Source organism: Pan troglodytes, chromosome 19 (assembly GCF_028858775.2).
Source record: "Pan troglodytes isolate AG18354 chromosome 19, NHGRI_mPanTro3-v2.0_pri, whole genome shotgun sequence".
NCBI lineage: Eukaryota > Metazoa > Chordata > Mammalia > Primates > Hominidae > Pan > Pan troglodytes.
Window position 1 is genome coordinate 93,493,733 of NC_072417.2, and position 19,521 is coordinate 93,513,253.

The window sequence follows — 19,521 nt, forward strand, 5'->3', positions numbered from 1 at the left end:
AATCACAAAATGACATTCTTTACTTAACACAGGTCAGGGAGCTTGCAGGGGAACCACTGAGTCAAGGTACCAGGCCAGTCTTTCAACTGTCTTTTTTTCAGCTCTATAAGTTAACCTCAATTCCTCAAAACAGTCCAGTCATATCTAAAATATGCCATTCTAGTCAATGCCTTGGTAAAATAATCAGTGTGTCCAACTGTGTCCTGTTATGAAAGACAACAGATTCTTACTGACCTTATGCAAATAACTATATTGCCATAAATTAGGACTACTCACAAATAGTTTTCAAACTTGGAGACATCAGATGAAGAGAAAGAAATATGCTTCAAATTTTGCTCACAAGAATATACTTCACTCAATTGTTAAAAGCTATAAATAGCTCAAAAGAAAATAGTTTGTCAAATATCAAAGGTTTAAAACACTTCATATCACAAAATAGGATCACAGGTCACTGTAAAATGGTCATTGAGCCACAATGATAATTGAAATACTTCAAAAAGCAAAAATTATATACTCTTTAATAGAGTCAGTTTCCCAAACAATCATAAACCTAATAAATTCAGGCTGGGCACGGTGGCTCATGCCTGTAATACCGGCACTTTGGGAGGCTGAGGCCAGTGGATCACCTGAGGTCAGGAGTTCGAGACCAGCCTGGGCAACAGGGCAAAACCCCATCTCTACTGAAATTACAAAAATTGGCCAAGCGTGGTGGTGCATGCCTGTAATCCCAGCTACTCAGGAGGCTGAGGCAGGAGAATCACTTGAACCTGGGAGGTGGAGGTTGCAGTGAGCCAAGATTATGCCACAGTACTCCAGCCTGGGTGACAGAGCAAGACTCCATCTCAAAAAAAATTCAAAAGCCAAAAAACTAATAAATACAGCATGAGGCCACTGAATCTGTCTGCCTCCCTCACCTATTTTGTTTTGTTTTTTGAAGTTTACTCAAAAAGTAAACAGACATCTTGTACTCTTATTACACAAAAATTTTGTTCCAAAAAGGAAACCAAATTTTACATTTGCATTAGTATTTATTAATAATGAAGCTAATTTTAATAAAATTTTATAAACAAATCCATCCATTCTTAACCAGTTTGACCACAAGATTTTTATAAACCTTTTATAAGCTTTGACAATTTTCCATTTTCTTTTTCAACTTTCTATATACATTTAGTTTTATCTATCATTTTTAAATTCCCTCAGTGTAAAACTTAACTAGGCAAAATTAATATCCTTTAACAAAAACTACAATGGTATGGCTTCTTATAACCTCCTTTACTAAAAACACGTTTTACTTTCCTCATATATTTTGCACATAGAAATGTTTTTCTTCTATCTAGTAGTTTTATTTATTTATTTATTTTTGAGACGGAGTCTCACTGTGTAGCCCAGGCTGGAGTTTTAATTACATATATTAATTATGATGTGAACTCTTAGTAACACTTATTTTTAGAGAAAAACCTGGAAGGTCAGCAATTTTAATAATGTGCTGGATGCAGAGTCCAGGACAAAGGACAGTGCCTGCAGCTATGCCTCCACATGGCTGAGGTGGGACGATTGCTTGAGCCCAGGAAACAAAGATTGCAGTGAGCCAAGATCTCACCACTGAACTCTCACCTGGGTGACAGAAAAAGACTCTGTTTCAAAAAATTAAAATAATAAGCAACAGTTTTATGACTTTAAAACATTTAGGTGACAGAATCTGACCAAACAAACAGACCATTAGACTTAGACAAAAATGTCTAAGTTAAATTCTGAAGACATTTTACTATCCTGTTTTACCAATAGTTTAGAACCCTATTTACCAAAGATTGCTAGAGTCACCTGAACTAGAACTCATTTGAGTTAACGTTTCTGTTTTTCTGATAAAATATTTGATTTAAGTGCTTACCTTTTCCTTAAGCCAATTAATTAGAGCTCTTTCATGTATTTTGGTAGTGAAACATGACATACACATGACATACATAAACACATAGACATACAAACACACAAACACAAGCAGATCTTATAGACTCATAAGATTCTTCATTTGCCATTTTTCATATAGTTTCTCTCCCTCACTTCAGACTATTAATCTCTTAACTGTTTCATGCCCTAAACAATTGTGAAGGAACTGTAAATTTTCATCTCCAAAAACATGACTCGGCAGGTTGAGGCAGGAGAATCAGGCAGGGAGGTTGCAGTGAGCAGAGATGGCGGCAGCACGGTCCAGCTTCGGCTTGGCATCAGAGGGAGACTGTGGAAAGAGAGGGAGAGGGAGACCGTGGGGAGAGGGAGAGGGAGAGGGAGAGGGCCTGTTTCTTAATTAGATGACTAGATAAATTAGATTACCCTGAAGAGTAGAGCCCTTTAATGAAAAGGGGAAAGAAAGCATGGTGTTTTTAGGGCCTAATCTTTAAATACGCATAAAGCAGGCACAGCTGGAAGGCAGAGCACAGATCCTCCAAAATCAAAGATCCCATTTTTACACCAAATCCTGGGTCCCAGAAAGAAGAGAGCAGTGTGGGACTGGCCGGTGCAATGCTCCCACGGTACATTTCATCTCCTCACAGGACTGAACGGTGTGATCCTCCCACGGTGCATTTCATCTCGGCACGGGACTGGACGGCGTGATGCTCCCACGGTACATTTCATCTCCTCACAGGACTGAACGGTGTGATCCTCCCACGGTGCATTTCATCTCGGCACGGGACTGGACGACATGATGCTCCCACGGTACATTTCATCTCAGCACGGGACTGGACGGCGTGATGCTCCCACAGTGCATTACATTTTGTCATGGGACTGGACAGTGCAGTGCCTCCACAGTGCATTTGATTTCAGCACAGGACTGGACCGGGCAATACCCCCACAGTGCATTTCATTTCGTCATGGGACGGGATGGTGTGATGCTCCCCACAGTGCATTTCATTGTAAGGACATTCCCTGGAGGCTGGTGGGCAACCCAGAGCTCTAACTCAACAGTAGAGTAGGTTAGTTGCTGGCCACTTGCAGAGTCCAATTATTTAGAATGAGGTCTGGCACAAATAAGGTTATTTATTCCAAAGCTAGCTTGGGGAAGTGGCACAGGCATCTGTCTTGCATTTAGCTGTCCCACTTTGCTTTTGGAACTGAAAGTGGGCACTTCTAAAAGACAGGGGAGGAAGTGAGCAGGGGCAGGAGTGGGTTCATGCTAGCTCCAGTGCCTTATCTATCAGGTGGTCGAGCTTGTGACTGCTGGCACTTTTGTGGGCAGACCATTATCTCTCCAGGCCACCCCCTGATGGGGGAGTTCCATAGCAGGCATGCTTTGGTCTGTAAATCAACTGTTAACTCTCCAGGAGTTAGATGCACTTGCCAGGGGATCTCGAGGGACTGTCTGGTGAAGGAGGGGAGAAAAGGCTAGATTTGCATACCTAAAGGGCTAAGTAGGAAGTCAGGAACTGGGAAAAGGAGAAAAAAAGAGAGAAAAATATAATTAAATATCTTTTAGAAAAATGGGGGTACTCGGAAACAAAGCCAGTTATCCCAATCTGTGGCCAGCCTATCGTCCGTGGAGTCGTATCCCTTGGTGGGCTGTGTTTTCATAGCCTCTAGGTAACACAGGCACACCTCAAAATTGGGGCTTAGCCTGAGAGAGTTCTTGGCTTTGCTCAGGAAATAATTTAAGAGCAGGGCTAACCCACAGGGAGAGGCCAGAGTAGCAGTAAACAGCAGCAGGAGGAGGAGCAGCAGCAGCAGCAGGGGCAGCCACAGCTGCAACAAGGGAGCACTGGCTAGCCACAATGACACCCGGTCTTAATTATATGCTAATCAAGGGGTGGGCTATTCTGAATTTTCTAGAAAAGAAGTAGGGGAGTTCTGGAACCATATAGGGTATTGCCATGGCATTTATAGGCTGTCATAGTGCCGTAAGGAAGGTCTTCATGCTGATGAGCAGTGAGGGCAACTGGAGGTCACTTTTCTTTCCATCTGCTGGTTTCAGGTGGTTTTTTTTTTTTTTATTTAAGCCTGCTTTTTTTTTTTTTTTTTTTTTTTGAGATAGGGTCTCGCTCCATTGCCCAGGCTGGATCGCAGTGGTACAATCATGGCCTACTGCAGCCTTGACCTCCTGGGCTCAAGCAATCCTCCTGCCTTAGTCTCCCAAGTACCTGGGCCCACAAGCACATGCCACCATGCTTGGCTAATTTTTTAATTTTTTGTAGAGACGGGGGTCTCACTATGTTGCCCAGGGTGGTCTCAAACTCCTGGGTTCAAGTGATCCTCCTTTTGCAGCCTCCCAAAATTCTGGGGTTATAGGCAAGAGCCACTGCACCCAGTTTGCATCCTGCTTTGACCAGCAGGGTCATTACCGGTGCTCAGAAAACAAATCCGGCTGATTTCCCACCTCATTGGTGCCCCAAACCATGCTTTTTGTCATCCCCTGTAGTAATAACCATTTTCTGTAAGCAACTGCCATCAGCCACCTCTAAAACTGTATCTCTTGCCTAACCATTACGCAAGCCACGGTCAAGTTTTCTCACAATACAGGGCCATTTTTGGTATCTCCGAAAAGCCAAAGAAATCGGGTAATACTGTGCAAAAGAGAGCGGAGCGTTAGACCTCAGGAGACTCTCCATGTGGCGCTTGAAACTCCACAAGGAAAGCAGAAGCCCTCCAACCAACGGTGAGTGGCATCTTTTTTTTCTGAGTTCCTTAAGGGGTTTGGGTCATTAGAAATCTCTAGATCTCTTTACATGGTACTGAATATGGCAGCGGAAGCAGGAGTGGGGCAGAGTAAAAGTATACGGGAGAACAATTTTTTTTAAATTAAGTGAACAGCGGTGTCAGAGGCGTTCAAACCAGAGTGACTCCATCTTGAACAGGGTCCGGGTAAAATAAGGCTGAGGCCCACTGGGCTGCATTCCCAGGAGGTTAGACATTCTTAGTCAGAGGATGAGATAGGAGGTTGGCACAAAATATAGGTCACAAAGACCTTGCTGATGAAACAGGATGCGATGAAGAAGCCAGCCAGAACCCACCAAAACCAGGATGGCGATGGAAGTGACCTCTGCCTGTCCTCCCTGCTCATTATATGCTAATTATAATGTGTTAGCATGCAAAATGACACTCCTACCAGCGCCATGATGGTTTACAAATGCCATGGCAATGTCAGGAAGTTACCCCGTGTGGTCTAAAAAGAGAGGGAATCGGTCGGGCATGGTGGCTCACGCCTGTAATCCCAGCACTTTGGGAGGCCGAGGTGGGCGGATTACCTGAGGTCAGGAGTTTGAGCCCAGCCTGGCCAACAAGGTGAAACCCCTCTCTACTAAAAATACAAAAATTAGCCAGGCATGCTGGCGGACGCCTGTAATTCCAGCTACTCTGGAGGCTGAGGCAGGAGAATTGCTTGAGCCTGGGAGGCGGAGGTTGTAGTGAGCCAGGATCGTGCCACTGCACTCCAGCCTGGCCGACAGAGCAAGTCTCTGTCTCAAAAAAAAAAAAAAAAAGAGAAGGAATTGGCTGGGCACAGTGGCTCATGCCTGTAACTCCAGCATTTTGGGAGGCCAAGGTGGGCGAATCACTTGAGGCCAGGAGTTCGAGACCAGCCTGGCCAACGTGGTGAAACCCCGTCTCTACCAAAAATACAAAACTTAGCCAAGCATGGTGGTGCATGCCTTTAATCCCAGCTACTCGGGAGGCTGAGGCATGAGAATTGCTTCAACCCAGGAGGCGGAGCTCGCAGTGAGCTGAGATTGTGCCACTGTACTCCAGCCTGGTTGACAGAGTGAGACTCTGTCCCCCCTGCCCCCCAAAAAATCCTTTCAAATCTCTTGTTACCAGATTTTAGCTGGGCCAAACAGCTGATAATTCTTTTTGTATAAGTCCCAGACCCATCCCAAAGACAGCTCAAAGAAAGTGAAGTTTCACTAGCCACAAGTGGAGTCTAACTCACATTTCTGTTCAGCTGTATTCTCTAGGGTCTCAGCTTCTCAGCTGACCACCTGCACATAAGGGTCCAAAAGCCCTGTGTCCCAAAGACAGAAGGCAGGAAATCAAAAGCTGTTCATGGAAGGGATAAGGATCAATAAATGGAAGCCAGCAGGGACTGATTCTCTGATCAGGAGGCAAACCCAAGCCGCAGTGAGAATTTTAAATACCAGACTCCAAAATGGAGTAGCTTCCATTGTTAATCCCACATGGAATCCAAAGTGTGCAGTTTGGTTGTTTTGTTTGTTTGTTTTTGTTGTTGTTTTAATTTTTTTAAGAGATAGGGTCTCACTGAGTAGCCCAGGCTGGAGTGAAGTGGTGCAATCATAGCTCACTGCAGCCTCAACCTCATGGGCTCCAGCGAAACGCCTCATCTTGTCTTTAACCTCCAAACTGGGCTTGTGCCAAGCTCACTTTGGGAGACATTTAGTTTGTGGTTTAAACGATAATAGCCCTTCTCCAAAACTAAACTGTCATCGTAAGGCTAATGAAAGTCTACCAAGTTAGGAGGATGAGAGGAGCCTGAGTTCTGCTGATGTGTACACATAAATCTAAGATTGGCTTTTTGAGATGTCTTTTCAGGATTTTGCATTTCTTCTTCTTCTTCTTGTTTTTTTTTTTTTTTTTTTTGAGATGGAGTTTTGCTCTTGTTGCCCAGGGTGGAGTGCAGTGGCCCGATCTCGGCTCACTGCAACCTCTGCCTCCCGGGTTCAAATGATTCTCCTGCCTCAGCCTCCAGATTAGCTGGGATTACAGGCGTGTGCCACCATGCCCAGCTAATTTTTTATTTTTATTTTTTAGTAGAGATGGGGTTTCACCATGTTGGCCAAGATATTTTTGATCTCCCAACCTTGTGATCTGTCTGCCTTGGCCTCCCAAAGTGCTGGGATTACAGGCGTGAGCCACTGCGCTCGGCCAGGGTTTTGCATTTCTGACAGATGATGGGTCCACCTGGACCTGCCAATGTGTCCTGTGGCCTCACCCAGAAGAAGACTGTCACCCTTGTCATTGCATCTGCAACCAACCAGCAGCACTCATTCCCGGGGCCCCCAAACTATCCTTGAAAAATCCTAGCCTCCGAATTCTGGGGAGGCTGGTTTGAGTCATAATAAAACTCCAGTCTCCTGTTCAGCCAGCTCTGCATGAATTAAACTCTTTCTCTATTTCGATTCCCCTGTCTTGATAAATTGGCTCTATCTGGGAAGTGGGATAAATGAACCCACTGCACGGTTACAACAGCAGCATTCACGAGAGCCCGATGGCCATGAACAGACAAATGAATCAACAACGCACGGCGTTCACACATTGGAATATGATATGGCCACATCCAGGACAAGGCACTGACACAGGCTATGACATGGAAGAGCCTCAAAACATCATGCAGACGGGAAGACACCAATGCAAGAGGCCACATATTACACAACTCCACGTATATGAAATGTGCAGAACAGGCAAATCCAGAGATGGAAAGCAGATTGGTGGTTGCCTCGGACTAGGAGCTGCTTAACGGGTGTGTGGTTTCTTTTTGGGTGGTAAAAATGTTTTGAAACTAGATATAGTGGTCACACAATGTTGTATATTTACTAAATGCCACTGAATTGTGTTTTTTGTTTGTTTGTTTGTTTGACGGAGTCTCACTCTGTGACCCAGGCTGGAGTACAGTGGCGTGGTCTTGGCTCACTGCAACCTCCGCATCCCAGGTTCAAGCAATTCTCCTGCCTCAGTCTCCCCAGTAGCTGGCATTACAGGCGTGCACCACCACCCCTGGCTAATTTTTTTGTATTTTTATTAGAGACGGGGTTTTGCCATGTTGCCCAGGCTGGTCTCGAGCTCCTGAGCTCAGGCAATCCTCCCAGCTCGGCCTCCCAAAGTTCTAGTTCTAAGATAACAGGTGTGAGCCACCATGCCCGGCTTGAATTGTTCATTTTATTTTATTTTATTTTATTTTATTTATCTTTTTAAGACAGAGTTTCACTCTTGTCACCCTGGCTGGAGTGCCATGGTGAGATCTTGGCTCACTACAACCTCCACTTCCAGGGTTCATGCGATTCTCCTGTCTCAGCGTCATGAGTAGCTGGGATTACAAGCACCTGCCACCAAGCCCAGCTAATTTTCATGTTTTTTTCTCTTTTTTTTTTTGAGACAGAGTCTAGCTCTCTCGCCCAGGCTGGAGTGCAGTGGCGCGATCTTGGCTCACTGCAAGCTCCGCCTCCCGGGTTCACGCCATTCTCCTGCCTCAGCCTCCCGAGTAGCTGGGACTATAGGTGCCCGCCACCATGCCCGGCTATTTTTTGTATTTTTAGTAGAGACGGGGTTTCACCGAGTTTGCCAGGATGGTCTCCATCTCCTGACCTCATGATCCACCCACCTCAGCCTCCCAAAGTGCTGGGATTACAGGCGTGAGCCTCCGCACCCAGCCTAATTTTTGTGTTTTTAGTAGAGATGTTTTCACCATGTTGGCCAGGCTGGTCTCGAACTTCTGACCTCAGGTGATCTGCCCACCTTGGCCTCCTAGAGTGCTGGGATTATAGGTGTGAACCACAGGTGAACCACCGCACCTGGCCTGAATTGTTCATTTTAAAAATGGTAATTTTGGCTAGCCATTGTGGCTCACACCTGTAATCCCAGGCCAAGGTGGGTGGATCACTTGAGGTCGGGAGTTCAAGACCAACCTTGGCAACATGGCAAGACCCCCATCTTTAGAAAAAATAAAATAAAATAATTAGCCAGGCATGGTGGCATGCACCTGTAATTCCAGTACTTTGAAAGACTGAGACAGGAGGATCGCTTGAGGCCAGGTATTTGAGACCAGCCTGGGCAATATGGCAAGACCCCATCTCTACAAAAAAAAATTTTTTTTAATTAGCTGAATGTGGTGGCACATGCCTTTAATCCCGACTACTTGGGAGGCTGAGGCAGGAGGATTACTTGAGCCTAGGAGTTTGAGGCTGAAGTGAGCTATGATCACACTACTGCAGTCCAGCCTGGGCAACAGAGCAAAACCCTGTATCTTAAAAAAATTTTTTTGTGGCCGGGCATGGTGGCTCACGCCTGTAATCCCAGCACTTTGGGAGGCCGAGGTGGGGGGATCATGAGGTCAGGAGATCGAGACCATCCTGGCTAACACGGCGAAACCCCATCTCTACTAAAAATACAAAAAATTAGCCGGGCGTGGTGGCGGGCGCCTGTAGTCCCAGCTACTCGGGAGGCTGAGGCAGGAGAATGGCGTGAACCCGGGAGGTGGGGCTTGCAGTGAGCCGAGATCGCGTCACTGCACTCCAGCCTGGGCGACAGAGCGAGACTCCATCTCAAAAAAAAAATTTGTAAATGGTTAATTCTATGTTGTGTGAATTTCGCCTCAATATTTAAAATGAAAAAGAGAAAAGTCAATAGATGTGACTTAGCTGGGTTATATTTGAGGTGTCTAGACATCCAAGTGGAGCTGTCAGGTAGGCAGTTGTAAAACACAACAGGAGTGACCAGTTTTACCAGCTCTTATGGAAATAGCTGCTTCCTGCCATTCCCCACCCAGCCCACTGCACGCACTGTTGCGGCCCAGAGGTGGGCGTGAGGTCTCTGCTGCCACTCATCCTCATCCACAGCCAGCCACGCTGCAGAGCCACCCAGCCAGAGACGCCTACTCTGGTCTCCAGCCAGGATGTTGAGGACCTGTTTCAAATGTCTTGGAAGAAGTCCTGGAATCCTCCCAGCCCCCAGGTACAAGAGTGAACACGCATACGCTCCCTGTTTATACACCCTGACCCTTTATTTACCTCCACCTGTGGCAGGGGAGTCGCTCCCTGTTTATACACCCTGACCCTTTATTTACCTCCACCTGTGGCAGGGGAGTCAGGTAGAGGCTCCCTTCCTCAATCAACCTAAACTCCTGATCTTGGGGTTTTCTTGTGAGGGTCTGATTTTTATTCTTCTAGGGCCTCACACCTCCATCTTCATCTGGTGCCAACATCATGATTTCAAGGCAAAGCTTTTCCCCAACTCCCTACATTCTATGGATGAATAAAGTGCCGAGAGGAGGCCAGACGTGGTGGCTCATGCCTGTAATCCCAGCACTTTGGGAATCCAAGGTGGGCAGATCACTTGGGATCAGGAGTTCAAGACCAGCCTGGCCACCATGGTGAAACCCCGTCTCTACTAAAAATACAAAAATTAGCTGGGCATGGTGGCACATAGCTGTAATCCAAGCTACACGGGAGGCTGAGGCAGGAGAATCACTTGAACCTGGGAGGTGGAGGCTGCAGTGAGCTGAGGTCAAGCCACTGCACTCCAGCCTGGGTGACAGAGTGAGACTTGTCTCAAAAAAAAAAAAAAAAAGTGCCCAGAGGAGCTCTTCAGCTGGCCCAAGTCTGGCACATGTCCGTTTCTTCACTGATCACTGCCACAGGGCACAGAGCCCCTGGGTGGTGCCGTCCTGGTGCCTGCTGGCCCCTGTCCCCCAGGTCCCCCTTCTGAGTTTTTCCAGGGATACCCTAACCTAACCTGGCCGGATTACTAGAGGTGCTGCTTTATTGGCTCTGGACATGTGTATGCAGCTGCAATTCTGTGTGATACAGATGACCTGCCAGTGGGGCCCTCCTGAAGATGCCATAGTGATTCAGATACGTTTTGTTTTGTTTTGTTTGAGACAGGGTCTCCTTCTGTTGCCCAGGCTGGAGTGCAGTGGTGCAACCACGGCTCACTGCAGCGTCTACCTCCTGGGCTGAAGTGATCCTCCCTCCTCAGCCTCCGGAGTAGCTGGGACCACAGGCATGTTGCACCACACCCGGCTTTTTAAATTATTTTTTGTAGAGACAGGGTCTTCCTGTGTTGCCCAGGCTGGTCTCGAACTCTTGGCCTCAAGCAATCCTCCCTCCTCAGCCTCTCAATGCACTGGGGTTACAGGCGTGAGCCACTGCACCTAGCCTAAGATATGGTTTTTGACCTTAGAAAACACAGGGTCCTTCAGGGTTGTGGCTTCCTTGACTGTTTCTTTTTATTTTATTTTATTTTAGGTTCCGGGATACATGTGCAGAATGTGCAGGTTTGTTACATAAGTAGACGTGTGCCATGGTGGTTTGCTACACCTGTCAACCCATCTCCTAGGTTTTAAGCCCCACGTGCATTAGCTATTTGTCCTGATGCTCCGCCTCCACTCCCCCTACCATAGGCCCCAGTGTGTGTTGTTCCCCTCCCTGTGTCCATGTGTTCTCATTGTTCAGCTCCCACTTATGAGTGAGAACATGCAGTGTTTGGGTTTCCGTTCCCATGTGAGTTTGCTGAGAATGATGGCTTCCAGCTTCATCCATGTCTCTGCAAAGGCCCTTCATTCCTTTCTATGGCTGCACCTTGACTATTTCTATGGCTATTTCTGTTCTTAGGGAGGCTCCTCCCATCTCCAGTGCATTCTTCTGCCCCCGTCTTTTACTGGGAATGGCGGCATTTCTTTGCGTTTTCTGTAACTAGAATTCTCTGTGTGGCTGGCACAGTGTGATGAGCTGGCAAGCTTTCCCACTGTGGGGGAGGGCTTATCATGAGGTCTGCTGGAGGAAACTATGAGAGCTGAGCCTTAGGGGCTTAAATGAACTGCCCGAGGGGAAGCTGACACCCAGTGGGGCTGTAACCCTGGTTGGAGAGTTCATGTCTGCACCTGGCCTCGGCCTGTGTTCTCACTTGCTCTGCCCAACTGGCTGTGCCTTCAGCCGGCTCATCACCAGGAGATTTGGGTTGGAGCTACTGCTCAGCCACCACGAGCTACATGACCTTGAAGGCCGATCTTTGACTGTCCGCAGGATAATCCTGAAGGTTCTCAGGCCATGGAGCTGTGAATTTCCCTTCTTTCAGTGTCTGCATCATTGGGAACCAAGCCCCTAACCAATGTTTATTCATTCACTCAACCAATATTTGTGGAAAATCACAGCCCTAGGGGTGGGGACACAGCAGGGAACAAGAAAGACAAGAATTATTGTCCTCAGTAGGTTACTGTGGAGTGGGGAGGCTGGCAGGAAGCCACGTAACTAGAATACACATTAGGTCAAGGCAGTATTCCCACAGAGAAGATGGAACAGGGAAGGGGAGTGAAGGCCAGGATGGGAGGTCTACGGACTTAAGTAGGATGATCTGGGAAGTAGCATTTGAGTAGAGTCTGGAAGGAGGGATGGGAAAGAGTGTTCCAGGCAGTGGGAACAGCAGGTGCAAAGGCCCTGGGGCAGAAGTGTGCCTGGACTGTCAAGACTGTCGGGCTGTGTGTCTGGAGCAGGTAAAAGAGAGATAAGGTCAGCAAGGACCTGATAAGCAGAGCCTCATGGTCACGCTGAGGACTCCAGGAGCTGTACACCGAAGGGAATGACAGGAGCTGACTCATGCTCTAGCAGGACTTCTCTGCCTGCTGTGTTGAGCGCTGGTGATGGGGGCGTGGGAAGAAGTTAGGAGCCATTGCAGAGGTCCCGGTGGGCCATGATCAGGGCACCACAGTGCAGGTGGTGAGAATGGATCGGATTCTAGACATATCTCAACGTGGAGGACCAAGACTTTCATCTAAATCTAAACAATAGTTATGAAATGTTAACTTGAGATGGATCTATTGGAATTATTCAGATACTTCCAATAATGGATCGTGAGAACCAAGAAAGGCCCTAGAATTTATCCTGATCTTCGTAGGATTTTCCCAAGGGTAGAAATGATGATGAACTGGGTGACCGTTCACAAAGGAGAGAGGATTCCCAGCCCCCAACCCTGAAGCCTTCCCCTCAATCACCCTCAATCACCATCTTCTATGGGTCGACCAGATGCACGGACTGTTCTCCGCCATCCCTGTGGTTCTTACGGCAATGTCCAGCTGTGGGACTGTACTGGTGCTTCGATGGCTCATAGAAGCCCCATATAAGGCACTGCTCCTGTGGGATGTGCCTGTCAAACCTGCTTGTCCACTGCCGTTCAGTTCAGCCAGAGATTGGGCCACATTCAGTCCTCGCTTCCCTGGGAGGGGGAAGGTAAGTGCGCGCAGTCCATCCGGCGAAGAGCAGGTCAGCCTACGGAGGGCTCAGCCTACGGAGGGGCTCAGCCGACACAGGTCTGATGGGGCCCGAGAGTGGTCCCAGGGGAGTGGGAGGGGCCGGCATCTTCCTCATCAGGAGTGGAGGAGCTGCCTTGTATGTGGACTAGAGAGCAGAAAACGGCTTGTCTGTGTTGCTGGGTCAATCACTGGAACATTCTCTGAATGCTGAGTTCTGCCTTCAAACAGCACGGGTCATGCTAGATGAAAGGGATCTCTGTTTTATACTCTCATCTCTTCGCTATTGCCGCGGGATGAAAGACAGCAGAAGGAAGGTGTCTAAGTTCAGAACAAAGTGAGCAAGACCAGCTGCCTGCTGTTGGTAGCAGGGGCACAGCCAGCCTGTCATGGCACTGGGGGGCAGGGGTGAGCTGTGCCCCGTCCTCCTGGGCTTGTGACCCTCTGCCCCCCCATGGGGTATGTACGTGTGTGTGTGTGCGTGTGCGTGTGTGTGTGTGTACATGCCTTCTTCCCTACTTCACTGGCAAGGGAAGAGACTGACACTTGGGTTAGGAGAAGGATGTTGACCTGGGAGGGGTCAAATAAGGAGAACCCACATCTTAGATGCTCAGGATTTTATGATCTTAGGCTCTTCTAGAATTGCTGTACAGTTAGATTCAGAGTTTGGAATTAGGGATCTCTGGGCCCTCCCTTCCCCTCCCGTCCCCTCCCGTCCCCTCCCATCCCCTCCCCTCCTCTCCCCTCCTCTCCCCTCCCCTCCTCTCCCCTCTCCTCCCCTCCCCTCTCCTCCCCTCCCCTCTTCTCTCCTTTTTCAGAAGTCTCCCTCTGTCGCCCAGGCTAGAGTTGCAGTGGCACAATCTCGGCTCACTGCAATTTCTGCCTCCTGGGTTCAGGTGATTCTCCTGCCTCAGTCTCCCAAGTAGCTGGGACTATAGGTGCACGCCACCACACCTGGTTAATTTTTTTATTTTTGGTAGAGACAGGGTTTTGTCACGTTGGCTAGGCTGGTCTCAAACTCCTGACTTCAGGTAATCCGCCCATCTTGGTCTCCCAAAGTGCTGGGATTACGGGCGTGAGCCACGGCTCCTGGCACCTTCCCATTCACCTTCCCCTTCCCCTCCCTTTCCTCCCTCCCTCCCTCCCTCCCTCCCTCCCTCCCTTCCTTCCTTCTCTCTCTCCTTCCCTTCCTTCCTCTCTCTTTCTTTCTTTTCTTCTTTTCTTTCTTTCTTTCTCTCTCTCTCTCTCTCTTTCTTTCTTTTTCTTTCTTTTCCTTCTTTTGAGCCAGGGTCTTGCTCTGTCACCCAGGCTGGAGGGCAGTGGCACAATCATAGCTCACTGCAGCCTTGAACTCTTGAGCTCAAGCAATCCTCCTGCCTTGGCCTCCAAAGTGCTGGGATTACAGGCCTGAGCCACTGTGCCCAGCCCTAAGGTTTTTTCTTTTGTTTTGTTTTATTTTGTTTTACTGTTAGGACTAACCCTTATTTACACTGGGACAAGTTACAAAGAAACTCCTGCAATTGTTAACTGCCATTGGAGTCTACTGTAAGTTGCTTCATGGCAACTGCAGAAGGGACTAGTGACTTCTATTTAGCTCCACCCACTGATGCTTGAAGTTCAGTGTGGCTCTGGGGGCTCCAGAAGCCTGAGGGGCAGCTGGCTGGGGCAGTTGGCTGGGGTCTGGAGAGTTCTGCAGAGCCGCTGTCTTCAGCTGCTGGTGAGGCAGCTTTGGCTTGAGCTGCCCTGGCTTTCTGAGTTCAGTCTGATGGGAGGGCACAGTCAGCACCCTCAGACCCTCCTCAGGAGTCCTGTGAGGCTCGGGCAAGTCAGGGGCAGAGGGACAATCCAACTAGAGGACCCTCCCAGACCCGGTCGTTGCCACCTGGACCCAGCCCCGGGAAGGCACCCGAGAAACCTGTAGTCCTGGGCTGACCACCAGTCCTGGCCCTCAGGGTATCTGCAGAGACCTGGCTGTCCAGAACTCCCAGGGTTTCAGCTGCAAGCTGGAGATGTGGCCCCTTGGCAACTCGATATAGTAAAATACTGGAGAGTGTGCCAGAGTGTCATTTGCTAGAAACAAACATTATACTGCGGTAAGCCCTAGTTTTTCAGTCATTGGCTCTTTGGCACCAACTTAATCACAGGGCCATTGGCCCCAAAGAAAGGCCTTGTAGGCGACTGTTTAGGGACACCTGTATTTTCCATCTGCCTTGGAACCTCTAGGCTCAGGCCCAATGCCTATTGAAGTAGATGTTTCATAAGAGATTTGGGGGCAAATACCGGGATTTTAGAAAGATGCTGCACTCTCCTTCACTAAGTAGAAAGCTGAGAAATCCTGCCCTGAGGGGAAGAAACAGTTGTCTTCCTGACTGATGCATCCTAGACCAGCCAAGACTTCCTCCCGCTTTCCTTCTTCTAGAACTTTCCCCACTTCAGCCAGTATGTCATCCCCTGGGCTGCCACCCTCTCCATGTGCCGCGTTCATGGGGGCTGAGGGGAGCAGGAGAGGAGACGTTTCTGCTGGTGTCCCCGCGTAGCTGGAGGAGCTCGGCCTCGGCGTGCCTTCACCTCCCCTTCCCATGATGCCCCCTAAACCGAGTCTGTATTGAGAGAGAAAGGTGGCACCGTTGATCATTACTCCAGGACAAGAGTCATAAAAGGACTGTGCCAGACAACCTAGGACCCCAGTGTTCCGTGGCGAACACTTCTAGGATGAGGCCCATCTCCTTCTCTGTTTCATCAATTGGATTAATTTTATTGTTTTCTAAAATAATGACTTTATGGTTTTTATTGAACCCATACTTGCTTATTCTAAACAGATTTCTTTTTTTTTTTTTTTTTTTTTTTTGAGGTAGAGTTTCACTCTGGCTCCTAGGCTGGAAAGCAGTGGCACCATCTCAGCTCTCTGCAACCTCCACTTCCCAGGTTCCAGCGATTCTCCTGCCTCAGCCTCCCGAGTAGCTGGGACTACAGGCGAGCACCACCACAGCCGGCTAATTTTTCTATTTCTAGTAGAAATGGGGTTTCACCATGTTGGCAGGCTGGTCTCGAACTCTGACCTCAAGTGATCTGCCTGCCTCAGCCTCTGAAAGTGCTGGATTGCAGGCGTGAGCCACCGCACCAGGCCTAAACAGATTTCTTTACAATCTACCACCATGAACAGCAAGCATTAGCATTGGTGAGGAGTGTTCCAGAATCCCTCTGCTCTCTGCCTCTCCATTTCTCTCCCCCTCTCTTTCTCTCTCATGCACACACACTCACACACACACACACACACACACACACACACACACACGGAATGACAGGACAGACTGATCGGCAGATTGGATGAATGGATGGATGGGCACATAGATTGAGGGACTCCCAGAGATAAACTAACACCATTTTATAAAAATGGGATCGTATTCTACATGATTGAAATGTAAACTTTTAATTTTACTTAAATTTTAGTTCAGCTCAGATGTTGCTGGCAAAAGTTTTTTTTTATTATTTTTATTTTTTATGTACTGCTCCTTGAGGAACTGGGCTAACTCATAGGCAGTGCATCCAGATTCGGCATTTTTTTTTTTTTTTTAGACAGAGTCTCGCACTGTCACCCTGGCTGGAGTGCAATGGCACAATCTCGGCTCACTGCAACCTCTGCCTCCCAGGTTCAAGTGATTCTCCTGCCTCAGCTTCCCAAGTAGCTGGGCTTACAGGCACACACCACCACACCTGGCTAATTTTTTGTATTTTAGTACAGATGGGGTTTCACTATGTTGGCCAGACTGGTCTCGAACTCCTGACCTTGTGATCTGCCCACCTCGGCCTCCCAAAGTGCTGGGATTACAGGCGTGAGCCATCGCGCCCAGCCAAAAAATATTTTTTAATTGTTAAAAATAATAATGGAATGCCAAATGTAGTAGAACAGTTTCACAATGACAAGAACTATTAGTTCTTAAAAAATCCCCAAGATTCAGATAAGAGATTACAAAAACCTTGATAAATTAGTGACATTATGTAAAATCAACAGTGCTGGGTTTGGTGGCTCAGACCTGTAATCATTGCACTTAGGGAGGCAGAGGCGGGAGGAGTGCTTGAGCCCAGGAGTTTGAGAGCCTGGCCAACATAGCAAGATCCCATTCTCCACAAAATGGAAAATAAAATAAAATCAGCATTTTGTTTTATTTTATTTATTTATTTGAGATGGAGTCTCAGTCTGTCTCCCTGGCTGGAGTGCAGTGGCGTGATCTCAGCTCACTGCAGCCTCTGCCTCCCGGGTTCAATCGATTCTCCTGCCTCAGCCTCCCAAGTAGTTGGGATTACAGGTATGTACCACCACACCCAGCTAATATTTGTATTTTTAGTAGAGACAGGGTTTTGCCATGTTGGCCAGACTGGTCTCGAACTCCTGACCTCAGGCGACCTGCCCGTCTCTGCCTCCCAAAGTGCTGGGATTACAGGCATGAGCCACGTCGCCTGGACTTCCTTTATTTTAGATAGCACAGGGTCATGGAAGATAAAGTGATGCCTTCCTTCCCCTACCCCCTACCCCGATTTCTACTGCTTACATTATTTGTTAGGGTAAAGAATCTTCTTATGTGGCTGGAAGACTCTATTCCCACCGTAGTTTGGTCCTGGATGTGTGATTAAAGAAATCCAGTGTTTGCCCTGCGCTGAGAAGGACAGCTGGGCCTGGGTTCTCTCCTGGCTCAGTATAGCCCCCTCCCCACTCCTGCTGAGGACTCCCAGGGAAGCTGGAGGCAGCTCTGGGGCGTTTTCTCTGACTTCCCTAGACTTCTCTTCAGCTGCCCAAACAGTAGAGGGATGCTGAAGCCCTCTCTTCCCGCAGTCTGTCCCTAAGGGTTGCGCTGGCACCTGCGCCCCCAGTGCCCCTTGGCAGCACTCCTTTGGTTTCAGGGCTTGTCTGCCATTTTTCTTTTTTTTTCTTTCTTTTTTTTTTTAAGACAGGGTCTCAGTCTGTCATCCAGGCTGGAGTGCAGTGATGCAATCTCATTTCACTGCAACCTCTGCCTCCCGGGCTTAAGTGATCCTGCCACCTCAGCCTCCCAAGTAGCTTGGGAACCACAGGCTCACGCTACCATGCCCGGCTAATTTTTGTATTTTTTGTAGAGACAGGGTTTCGCCATGTCACCCAGGCTGGTCTCAAACTCCTGGGCTCAAGCGATCTGCCTGCCTCAGCCTCCCAAAGTTCTGGGATTGCAGGTGTGAGCCACCATGCCCGGCCTGCTATTTTTCAGTTTGTGGCAGAAAAGTTGTTTTCCTTTCCTCATTTTGTGGTTGCTGCTTTATTCACTTATTTATTTTTTTAACTTTTTAAAAAGCAACATTTGGTTCATTTCACCAGGAGCTGGGGAGGGAGGTACAGGAGGCTGCCCTGATCCTTTGTTGGGTTTGACCTGGAGACTTCGGGCTTGATGTGACAGAGCGACTGCGCCCACTGGTTGTCCTCTAAGAAGGCATGAGGGGAACCCCAGACGCCTCTGCAGGAGCCAGAGACATTCCTAGGGGGTCACAGGGTCAGCTGAGGTGAACAGGGATTCTGGAATGAGGAAGCCAAGGGGATGGAAGGGAGGAGGCTGGCAGGGAAACGCCCAGAGCACGTGCTCCTGCCCGACACCTCCTGGCAGAGAACAGGAGCTGGCAAGAGAGGAAGCCCGCTTGTGGTGGGGGCACTGAAAGGCAGGGCCTGGCTGGGATGGGGGCCCAGCCTAGGCTGAAAACGAAGAGAAAGGAAAGAGGGTGCCGGTGTCCCACGCACTGTGGACCCCGAGCACTGGCCCTGGGGTGGCAGGGGCAGAACTGGGCACTGCAGGGACCTCCTCATCCCACCCTCCTCCTGCTTCCTGGCAGGGATGAGAGAGGGAAGCAGGAGGCAGGGTGGGATTGCCAGCTGCTCTCGGATCTTTTTTTTTTTTTTTTTTTTTTTAGAGACAGGATCGTGCTATGTTGCTAGGCTAGTCTTGAACTCCTGGGCTCAAGTGATCCTCCTGCCTCTGCCTTCCAAATTACAGGCATGAGCCACTGCACCAAGCCTGGATCTTTTTTTTTTGTTAAACAACTTTGTTGAGATATAACTCACAGCCAGACACAGTGGCTCACACGTATAATCCTAGCACTTTCGGAGGCTGAGGTGGGAGGATCACTTGAGCCTAGGAGTTTGAGACCAGCCCAGGCAACATAGTGAGACCCCCATCTCTACAAAAAACAACAACAACAACAACAATGAGCCTGGCATGGCGGCACATATCTGTATTCCCAGATACTCCGGAGGCTAAGGTAGAGGATCACTTAAGCCCAGAAGACGGATGCTGCCGTGAGCTGAGATTGCACCATTGCACTCCAGCCTGAGCAACAGAGCAAGACCTTGTCTCAAAAAAAAAAAAAAAAGGAAGAGCTATAACCCATACGGCACACAATTCACCCGTTTAAGATGCTTCTAGTGTATTCACAGATGTGTGCAATCGCCGCCACAGTTAACTTTAGGACATTCCATCATCTGTAAAGGAAACATCCCCTACCTTTAGCTACCACCCTGATAGACAGGGGGCCTGAAGACCCCTCAGTGA

The 19,521-nt window shown here is 48.4% G+C and overlaps 1 protein-coding gene across 4 annotated transcripts in view; it reads left to right on the plus strand.

The window, feature by feature from the left end:
* Positions 1-19,521, plus strand: part of LOC129137562 (uncharacterized) — a 61,228-nt gene that overhangs the window by 39,716 nt on the left and 1,991 nt on the right. Inside the window, exons 4-6 of one of the 4 annotated variants that reach the window (XR_010153129.1) lie at positions 2,550-7,456; positions 10,956-10,984; positions 15,808-16,130. The gene's annotated coding sequence lies outside the window, so the exon portion shown is untranslated. The other 3 variants (XR_010153132.1, XR_010153133.1, XR_010153130.1) reach the window with 3 other exon arrangements.